General features: G+C 46.7%; 1 long non-coding RNA gene across 1 annotated transcript; it reads right to left on the bottom strand.

The window, feature by feature from the left end:
• Positions 1-6391: 6391 nt before the first annotated feature.
• Positions 6392-7176, bottom strand: LOC119281589. The gene is made up of 3 exons (XR_005138468.1): positions 7019-7176; positions 6780-6861; positions 6392-6681 (listed from the first exon to the last, which is right to left on the bottom strand). It is a non-coding gene; the product is annotated as an uncharacterized LOC119281589 (long non-coding RNA).
• Positions 7177-10675: the final 3499 nt, after the last annotated feature.

Below are 10675 nucleotides of genomic sequence, written 5' to 3'. Positions count from 1 at the left end.
TCTAGGTTCGGGAATCTCTCGCGGCCAAGGATTACAATGGGAGAAACTAGTATTTATATGGAGATGGAGAGGGGCTGGCTCTAGAGTCTAGACCTTCGTCTGGTGATGGATGTGATGGCCCACCTCGTAGGTCGTTATGGAGAGGAATAATCGCCATTCAAGACCGTGCCACATTCCTTACTTATAATACTTCCTTCACAGGTAAAGTTGGAGTTTAATACCCCATCTTGTCGTTGCACGGTTTGAGTTCTTTTTGTTGCTTGGTTTGAGAGGTTTGCTTGTCACGCCTGCCGCGCGGTATTTGTACGATTGAAATTAACCGAGCTGTTTTTTTCTTTCAATTCAATTCAATCAAGGAAAAGATCAACATGCCGACAGTCCAGAAATAGAATTCCAATTGCGAGTTCTTTTTTTAAAACACAGTACAGACAAGATTTTGGATTTCGTTCCAAAATTTACCGTCCCTGGACGAAATGGGCGAAATTCGCTATTTCGGAAATTTTTCGGAAAATCTCGGGCGAAAAGCATGATCCAAATTTTGAAATTTTGAATACATCCAAAATTGTACCAAAAATTTGGAATCCTACAGCAAAGGAAACAAAGCTGAATCTTACATAATCGCAACTATCAGTTGAATGTGCACCCATGATTCGCTTCAGTTGCAGCAAACTCCAATCAGGAACTTGATAAAACTAGAAGGAACCCCTCAATACACACAACTTATCTTTCTCCTTGATTAGTACTCCCTCCGTAAACTAATATAAGAGCGTTTAGATCACTACTTTAGTAATCTAAACGCTCTTATATTAGTTTAGGGAGGGAGTACATGAATCCCGCTGCCCAGAAACGAACGCAGAACGCCTGCATCACTCCTGGTCCCGCTCCGGCCGCTCATACTAGCACTCGTCGATGCGCCAAGCTGCGGACAGAGCCATGTGGTTAACGTTAGCTTGTAGTCCAGCACCCCTGTAGCCGAGGGCCGAGGCGATGCACTCAGGAGGAGGCGGCGGCGGGAGCACATCGGGGTCGGGCGCGACGAAGGCGCCGCCGCCGGAAAAGAGGTGGGGATTTCACTGCTTTTAGGGTTACGGGTCGCTATCCAGGCCTTTTACTTCATCGGAATGGTTATGCGGGCTAGGCTGGACGTTGGGTCAGCCCACAAATTCAAATAGGGCCGAATTATTTGGGCCGGCAAACTAATCTACCGGGCCCTGACGAAACGGACGGATTTCGTCCGGGATTGGTTTTTTCCGGCCGAAAACCAAAACTTTATGAGCACCTCCGAGAGATTGAGCCGCCATATCAACTTGAGATTTTATGAAGTTATAAACGACCCGTAGTCGACGGGGATGTCTCCTTCCCTGAACGCGCATCGCCGAAAAATCTGAAATAAATTCAGTATAAATACGAGCACCAGGAGTTAAACCCTAATGGATTGAGGATACCACTATCCTCCTATCCATTCAACCATAGATTAGTTCGCATCCATTGCGAGTTCGTTGGTTGTAGCCTCTTCGCTCTTCAAGGCGTTCCTCTCTGTTCCTCTTTTTTTTTTTGCGGGGGGAAAAGCATTTCATTAATTGATAATGGTTTTACATTCCTCACTAATGATAGTGCTAATCTCCTGGGGTACATTAGAGAGCCAGCATGCAGTGCGTTGTTGGCCACGGCCAATGGCTGCCATGGCGTGGCTTGCCTTGTTCTGTGCTCTGCCAATTCGCCGGACGTGGGTCTCCCTTTCCTTGAGCAAGTCAGCCACATCTGCAAGTTGATACATGTTGCTAGATCGGTCTGGTGTACTGGACGAAAGTAGAGTGACTAACTCGGCGCAGTCGGATTCCACCATAATGGGTGTCGTAGACCAATGCAGCGCTAGTCGTAGGCCTTCTTCGCATGCTGCTAGTTCCGATTCGAAGGGGCTTTGGCAGTTGAAGAGCCACCTACAAGCTGCAAATATCACACTACCAGTATGGTCACGTAATATCATTCCTGCTCCTGCCGTTCCATCAGCAGCAACGAAAGAACCATCAAAGTTCAGCTTGACACAACCTTCCGGTGGCGGTTCCCATTCAGCCGTGGACAGTTCAGACTGCTCGCGTTTGGATGGTTTCTTTTGCCCTGCTAAACCTGCCGGTTGCTTGCCTTTAGTCAGGTCCTCATTGGGATAGTGTTTGATCAAAAGCAACGTCTCCACATAGCTGCACAAAAATCGCATGGACGCTTCTATCGGGATGAATGGCTTCTCATGTGTGAGTTCATTACGGACGTACCAAACTCTCCATAACAACATTAGCAGGAGCATACGACGGGTGTCATCCAGGTCCTGTAGAACTAACAACAGCCAATCTGGCTCATCTCTATGCATGACTTCATCCGACGGCAGGTCCCACACCCTACGCATAGCATCCCAGAGATCGCGGGCATGAGGGCACCTGGTTAATGCATGTTGGGTAGTCTCGGCTTCAAGGCCACATATTTTGCAGGTGTTCTCCAACTCTAGGTGTCGCCGACATTTATTCTCACGAGTTGCTAGCGCATCTCGTGCTGCTTTCCAAGCAAATACGTTAACCTTTGGTGGAGCTCCACTATTCCAAAGCAGCTTCCATGCCGTCCGAGATCCATCAGGTCGGGAGCTGGACTGACCTTCACCATCGCTTGTCATGATCATATCCCTTGCCATGTTATAAGCAGACCGCACTGAGAATCGTCCATGCTTATCTGGGTGCCAAGCAATAGTGTCAGCCTCTAGGCGCCGTGATGGTTTGATTTTGAGAATTTCCGTTGCATCAACAGGGAGAAAATGTTGATGAACCAAGGTTGCGTTCCATGAACTGTCCACGTTCAGGAGATCAGCAACCCACCTCAGTCTGCATCTTCCTTTAGGTGTGACTGGTCGAAGAGAAGGTCCCCGGGGAATCCATGGGTCGCGCCATAGACGGATACTAGCTCCATTACCCACACGCCAAATGCAGCCCTGTTTTACCAACTCCAAACCATACTCTATCGCTTGCCATGTCGAGGATGTATTCCCACTAAATACCGTGTCTGTGATTTCGCCATTGGGATAGTATTTTGCTCGAAGGACCTGCGCGCATAAGCTCTCTGGGTACTGGATTAGGCGCCACGCTTGCCGAGCTAACAGTGCCTGATTAAACAACCGGAGATCCTTAAACCCCATGCCGCCTCGCATTTTGGGCCGCAACATGATGTCCCATCCGACCCAATGAGTTTTGCGTTTACCTCTTTCTGCACCCCACCAATATCGACGAATCATCTTTGTAAGCTCATCACAAAGGCCAGCCGGGACTTTGAATACGCTCATGATGTACACAGGAAGAGCTTGTGCAATGGCTTTGATTTTTATCTCCTTCCCCCCAATGGACAGATAATTATCACCCCATTCCATCAAATTCTTTGCTAGTTTCTCCTCCAAGCTCTTCAATTTACCCCTACTCATCCTACCTTCTGGTGTTGGGAGACCGAGGTATTTGGCTTCAAAAGTAACCTGAGTTATCTGCAATATGCCCTTTATATTGTTCTGTACCGTCATCGGGCATGCGGGGCTAAAAAGAATTGAACATTTTTGGGGGTTGATGACTTGCCCCGTCCCATTAGCATATGTCTCGAGCACACACTTGTTCCTCGACTTCGACAATTATCCAACTTCGTAAGTTCCAATGATAGCAATGCGGTAGTGACCTGACGAGTGACGAGTGATGATGACCTGGTAAGTTTAGCAATGACAAATGTTCTTAACAGTACCTACCATGCAAGCAAATTTATCTCTCTTCAGATTGGCCAAGTCAGAACTGCACCCTCCCTCATTTTTCTAAATTTTTTTTACGGGTATGCACCTTCTCTCTTCCTCAAAACTAGTGGCGAATCTAGGGGGTTGCTACGACAAGCTCGAGTCGCCCTCTAAAAATTGGATTTTCTTTACTAGAATTCACCACAGCTTTGTATAAATCTTTTACCTTATTTGAACTAAAAAACTAAGAGTTGAACTAAAAAAACTAAGAGTTTGTGGCCTTTTTTTGCACATCGTCAACATTGAGCCCTCACTTTATTTTCTTTCGAGATTCGTCACTGCTCAAAACAATGAAGAATTGCACCCTTGGGAGCTTTCTGCCTCTGCTACCGACTGTTTTGGAAGGCTGTAACCGGGTCGTAGCTACTCGTAAGCCTGCCATTTGTCGACTACTTTTCGACCTGGCAGCCTGGTCGATCAGACCCAAAGGACTAAAACTATCTGGCCGCTTATCCCACGGCAGCGTTGTGGCTATTATATTCCTCGCAGGCTTTGCCACGGTACGCACTTCCATTCTCCGGCATAAAACGAATTCCGAATTCGTTTCTAACTATAATGTTTCCTCGCTAGGACTTTGTGTTTCTTAGTTAATGTGTTGGGTCAACCTAACGACGTGATGGTACGTACATGTCGATGCCGACGGTTGCAACAGCTTTACGGTGTACTGCACCGTCGCTTTCTAGCTAGCTTAGCTTCTTTATAAATAACTCTACTCCGTACAGGAGGACCTCAAGCTAAGCCGAGCACCCATTTGCAGCGACTACACTGCAAAGGAAGAATAGTGCCTAGATAATGGTTGTTCGAACCTAAAAAAAGAAAAGATAATGGTTGTTCGCACGCGATAGGCGGCAGGTTTTCCTCGCTGGCAACATTTTGTTACTGTATATGTTAACAGTTGCCAATCTTTCGCCATGGATTTGCATGGTTAAAATATTACTGCATACACTCGAGAGAAAAAAAGTTACTGTATACTATTTGGGTCAGTATACAAGTACGTAGCCGAGACCTATATGTTTACCGCAACTGGACAAAAATTTGGCTGTATTGGCCCAGACTAACGCCAAATGGTCGAACCTTAGGGTCTGTTTAGTACTGCTCCTTTTCATTAAAATCAGTTTCAATTCAAAAGAAAATGTCAGTTTTATGTCCTAAAAAAATCAAAATTAGTTTCACTCTGTCAAGTCCATTTTTAAACAGTTTCATACAGAAACATGAAAGAGCAGTTTATCATGTTTGTCTTTCAACTAGCTCTAACTTCAAGAATGACAAATTTAGTGGAAAATGTCTATTTGAGGAGACAATGTGAGAAAAATGAAGAACTTTTTTTGGGTGACCAAAAAAGTGCTATTGGGAGCCCTAAAAAGTGGTTTTTGTGGAACTTTTTCTGGGTGAGTTGTTGGAGATGCTCTTAAGAAATTGTTTTATTTTTCTTATTTTTTTCAATGAAACTTTCCATTCATCGGTGCATTTTTATTTTTTTTAGTACTTCGTCGGCGGGGCTAACTCTTGCCGTCGTTGGAGCTTGGAGGAGTCTCGATGCCGCGCCCTCGGAACGCAATGCACCAGAAGACAGGCACGACCGAACCAACCTGTGGTTGGATGTTTAGGACGGCAATGGTATATCCATCAAAGTTAAGTCCTGGTGCTCGCATTTATTCTGAATTTATTTTAGGATTTCCGGCGACGCGCGTTCAGTGAGGGGAGACGTTCTCGTTGACTATGAGACACCTGCAGGACTTTGTAAAATCTAAGATGATATGCCGGCTCAATCTCTCAGAGGTGCCCATAGTGGTAGGGTGTGCGTGCGTATGTTCATAGGGTTGAGTGTATGTGCGTATATATGAGTGCTTGCGTCTATTGTGTTGAAAAAAAGATGGTTGCGAACAACATGTGGTTGGATGGTTAGAGGGACCATGGTATCCCCAGCCCAGCACGTTTCAAGTCCCGGTGCTCGCATTTATTTTTTAATTTATTTCAGGATTTTTGACGATGTGCATTCAATGGGAGGAGATGTTTTCGTCGACGACGAGATACCTATGATAAATTCGTAAATTTCAAGATGATATGCCGACTCAGTATTTTGGAGATGCTCATAGAGGTATGGTGTGCGTGTGTATGTTCATAGAGTGAATGTATGCGCGTGTATATGAGCGCTTGCGTCTGTACCATGTTAAAAAAAGAACAAGGCACATACCCCTGACCAATAAAAAAAGACGGGCACGATGCATTTTGTCAACCCCCAGCCGCCTCTGCACATTCTCCGTGGATCGCCGCCGATTCCGCCTTCGGGCCGCCACTCCCCGCGCAACTGGAGAGACGAAACCATCGGCTCCTGCCACAGATTGCGCACACCGCTAGTGCTAGCCTTAACTTAATGTTAGCCTGTCTCTTCAGGTTCTTGTTCGAACCATGTGCCTCTTCGCTTCCTGCAGGTTCCGCTTCACTCTGTTTGACTCGGTTCAGTTTTGACATTTTGCCTTACCGGTGCGTCTCCTCAGAGGTTATGCATGCCTGATATTGATATAAATGTTATTTTGGTAAAATTCAGGATGTCACAGGCTCACATCATAGCAGGTGCCGAACTTCTCTTTTTCCTCATCTTATTCGTAGACTCACATCAGATACATACATACATCACACACCACCCACCTGTCCTGTCCTGGCGCTGGAGAGCTGAACCGGTCCAGCTGAAAACAACAGCGGGAGGGAAGGACACATATACACGACACTTATAATCGCACATGTACTACAGTACGCTACATAATCGCACATGTACTACAGTACGTGCGCGTTTCTATCAGCTCACGAGTATGATGGATGGGTCGCAGCAGCACTCGTCGACGAGGCAGCAGCAGCAGCACAGCGCTGCGAGGCTGCAAGCATCTCAGATCAGTGACTGCTCACATAATAATTCACACAGAGGAAAGTAAGAAAAACCCATCAGGTTCCTGGCTCTTTATTGCGTACGTACCATCCTTCGAGGAAGCCCGTCTGCCGTCTCGGCGGCGGGGCGTACTGCGGCGGCGCCATCACCGGCGGTCCGTTGTAATACCCTGCGTGCGCGCGCGCGTTCCCGTTTCATGCAAGGCAGTGAGCGTGAGCAAACAAGAAGGGAAAAAGAGTAACCGGAATGCAAAAAACACAAACAGATACTCCTACTCGTCTATCTATTATCATGCGTGGAGCTGTAGTAATAAAAGTGGGAGCTACCTTGGTTGTGTGGGTACGAGTACCCGTACCTTCGGTCACTCATGTTGGTCACTGACTATGAACTACTATGAACCCTAGTTGCAGATGGCTGCCTTATGAGGGAGAAGTGGACCGGCCGGTGTTGGGCCTGGAGAGAGAATAGCGGCTGCAAACCGAAGATCAAGCGGTCTGCTAGTGTATATTTTTGCCGTGGATTGCACTTTTAGTGGTGCTTCTAAAACATTCGGCGCGCCGCTGTCGGCAGCTCATCGATCCTAGGCGGCAGCGCGCGAGGGGAAACGAATAAAGCTACTACTTGATTGTTATCTGATTATCTCTTTGCTTCCTTTAATTTCCGCCCTTCCTTTTTGACCTTCCGTGGATTATTCCTGCCTTTAACTTCAAGCAAATGGGGCATCATACGATCGAACTCTTATCCCTGCTTGCTGTCGCTGTTTACAATTACAGCAGTAATCTAACAAGTGCTAATGTGAACGGCACAACTCGATAACCAGCATCAGAAACTGAGAAACCAGAGACGCTAGCTGGGAATCTAAACCTCTGCATGCAATGCGAGCTACTCCTACGATCTTCTATTCTTCTTCTTCTTCATTGGGAAGAGGCAAGTAAAGCGACGTCGCCAACTCGAGATGGCGAGACCATTGGCTCTCGGGAACGTGCACGAACCGATGATAATAAGCGATCATCGTGCAGATGCTGGATTCTTTGTTTCTCTCACACGATTCGTAGCAACCAGATTGCCCTTCTCTAGGGTTTTCTGTGGCTTTGCTGCCCTTCTAGACACACACTGGAGTGACGCGTGCTGCAAAACTCTGATTCGGAGACCGCGAGAACTAACCCAACATAAGGGTTCAGATAACCGCCTGCATTTGCAGGTTGGCAGAATTCAGAAACTGTATTATTAGGGGATCGTCACCTTTGAGGAGAAACAAAAGGAAGACCGGCAGGGACGCAGATTTGCAGCGGCTGCCATCACTTCGTAAGAAATGTACCTGACACTCACAGTCACAGAGATACTACAATCAGATTTCCCAGACATCGACATCAGATTGTGTGCCCCCGCAAAACAAAAACAAAAAGATATCAGATTGTGTGGCTTCAAAGACAGACTGATGGGTGGAGAGTATGAATGTTATTAGAGCCTCACATCCAATAAACATAAACATGTTGATTTAACATCTGAAGAACGCATGCCAATTTTTTTTTAAAAGGATGTGCAAAATTATATGTTGTCAATGTAAAATTCGAAATTTTGAGATTTTACATATGCAAACTCTACAAGTATGTGGAACCCAGTTACACGCTTTAGTCACCCCCGAATTCAACCTGCATCCTGTGGCCCTTGGGTCTTGTAGCCGCGGCGGACCCCGGGCCCTCACCAGTGAGGGGTATCACGTTCTTGCTTCAAGTACTAGTATCTTGGTTGAGATGGTGAGGTGGTAGCGCCTCCCAAAGTTAGAATAATATCCTCCGGTCATATCTCCGCTCGGGCTGTGCACCTAGCACCGACAAAGGGTGTGACGATATTTGTCCTTGCCAAATCCATTTGGATTCGGTTGGGCCTCGTTTTCTTTGGTGGCTTTGCAGGTACAACCCTTCTGATCTACGCTGCTCATTGTGAGCAAAGTTTTTTGTTCTACTATGCTGGTTTTTTGGGGTCTTAGCACGATGACTTTCTAACAATCTACTACTCTCTCCGTCCGGAAATACTTGTCGGGGACGGAGGGAGTACAATTATGTATGCCTAGCTCTATCAAGGGAGGAGCGACGACGAAGGTGGTCCATAGACTTGGTTGTAATTTTTGTTACTTCCGGTGATTTTTGTACTGCTGGAATTTTTGTCTATTTGGGCCTAGCCCAATAGCAGTTTCAGAAATTCCTAATAAATCCTAGAGGCCCACGCAGCCCATTCGTGCAAGGCAAGAGGTGGAACTAAAGTTTAGTCCCACATTGCTAGTTTAGAGGGAGTTGGACCTCTTTACAAGGGAGGTTCTTTCCCCACTTGTATGAGCATGAGAACAAGAGGGACATCCACGCGCGCTCCTCCTCCGCTGCCCACCACGCCGCGGGTTGCGGGAATGAGCCGAGCCGATGTTAAATTTTTGCCACGCACGACGGGTATACGAAAGGTCAAGCAGGAGCTGAAACATTTTTCGTAGTGGACACTGAATCCGAACGGGGTACCTCTTCGGCAGAAGTCCGTTTGCTTCGTCTCTCTCTCTCTCTTCATTTCACCTCTCTTCGCTGCCCTCTCGCCTCCTTCTCTTGCGCCTATAAAAGGGAGGTCGCTCCTCTCAGAGAGGCGCACCAGAACTTCCCCTTCCTCTCGCCACTGGTTCCAATCTCTGAGTTGTTGCTGTCTTCCTCATCCCGGCTTGCGGCGTGCACCGCGAGTCGGGACAGTAGGCCTCCAAAACCGCACCTCTTTGAGTCATGTACGGGAGAAGGGTGATAAGGTTTTTGGGGAGCGCTCTGCGCGACTACTGACTTCTTCGTCACGGACGCCCCGGACTCCGACGACTACTTCCCCGACGTCGACAACCTCCTCGCCGACATGGAGGACACCGACCCCAAGTCCAGTGCCTCTGCTCCGGCTGCTGTCCAGTACGTGTTCTTGTTTTTCCTGTTAGAGGTCCTGCCACAGTTCCTTGTTCTAGTGTTTGCCCTACACATGTTAGGATCTACCTCATATATGAATCTTGATCTACTGTCTGCTCGAGAGATGATCGATTCTAGCTCATATATGCAGATGTTATTTACCTTCACTTTGTCAAATCGCATGACTTGTTTTATCACTGCTATACTAGTCATGCTTTATCCAGTATTTTTGTTAATAAAATCATTCTGTAAATTGCTCATATTTCCAGCAATCCAAAAACTTTATTATAGGCAATTTACCCCAAGTGATTTTGCCGCTTCCATGAGACCTCCTATGTTTGAGGGTATCCACTATAAGAGGTGACGCGTGAGAGGAGTCTTATGGTTTCACACCATGAGTTGCTATGACGCCACTCTTGGTAAACTTGAAGGAGAGCAAGATGCCCAACAGGCACAAGCTTTTCAGAAAATGGATACCTTGTTTAAGGCTGCTCTCTTGAGTGTTCTTGGTGAGAACATAGTTGATGCTTATGCGTCAATTGATAATGGAAAAGATATGTGGGACGCACTCGAGGCCAAGTTTGGGGTCTCGTATGCTGGCACTGAGCTGTACATCATGGAGCAAATCTATGACTACAGGATGACTGAAGAGCGCTCCATGGTTGAGCAAGCTCATGAGATACAATCATTTGCTAGAGAACTTGAGCACTTCAATTGTATCCTACCGGACAAGTTTATTGCCAGACGTATCATCACTAAGCTTCCTCCCACGTAGAAGAACTTTGCTACCTCACTGAAGCATAAGAGGCAGGAGTTTTCCGTTCCGGGTCTCATTGGTACTCTTGATGTGGAAGAAAATGCGAGAGCAAAGGACAACCGTGCTCGAGGTATTGAGGGAGGTTCTAGTGCCAATTTGGTACAGAAGAAGAACTTCCAGCCCCACAAGTTCAAGAACAAGGGCAAGTTTGATGGTAAAGCAAAGTTTGATGGGAAGAACAAGGCTATGCAGCACACGAACTTCAAGAAGAAGAATGACAAGAAGAAAGGTGTTTATCATGT

Source organism: Triticum dicoccoides, chromosome 3B, assembly GCF_002162155.2.
Source record: "Triticum dicoccoides isolate Atlit2015 ecotype Zavitan chromosome 3B, WEW_v2.0, whole genome shotgun sequence".
NCBI classification, from domain to species: domain Eukaryota; kingdom Viridiplantae; phylum Streptophyta; class Magnoliopsida; order Poales; family Poaceae; genus Triticum; species Triticum dicoccoides.
Note: the sequence above shows the minus strand (reverse complement) of the source record. Positions and strands in the feature narration are given on the sequence as shown.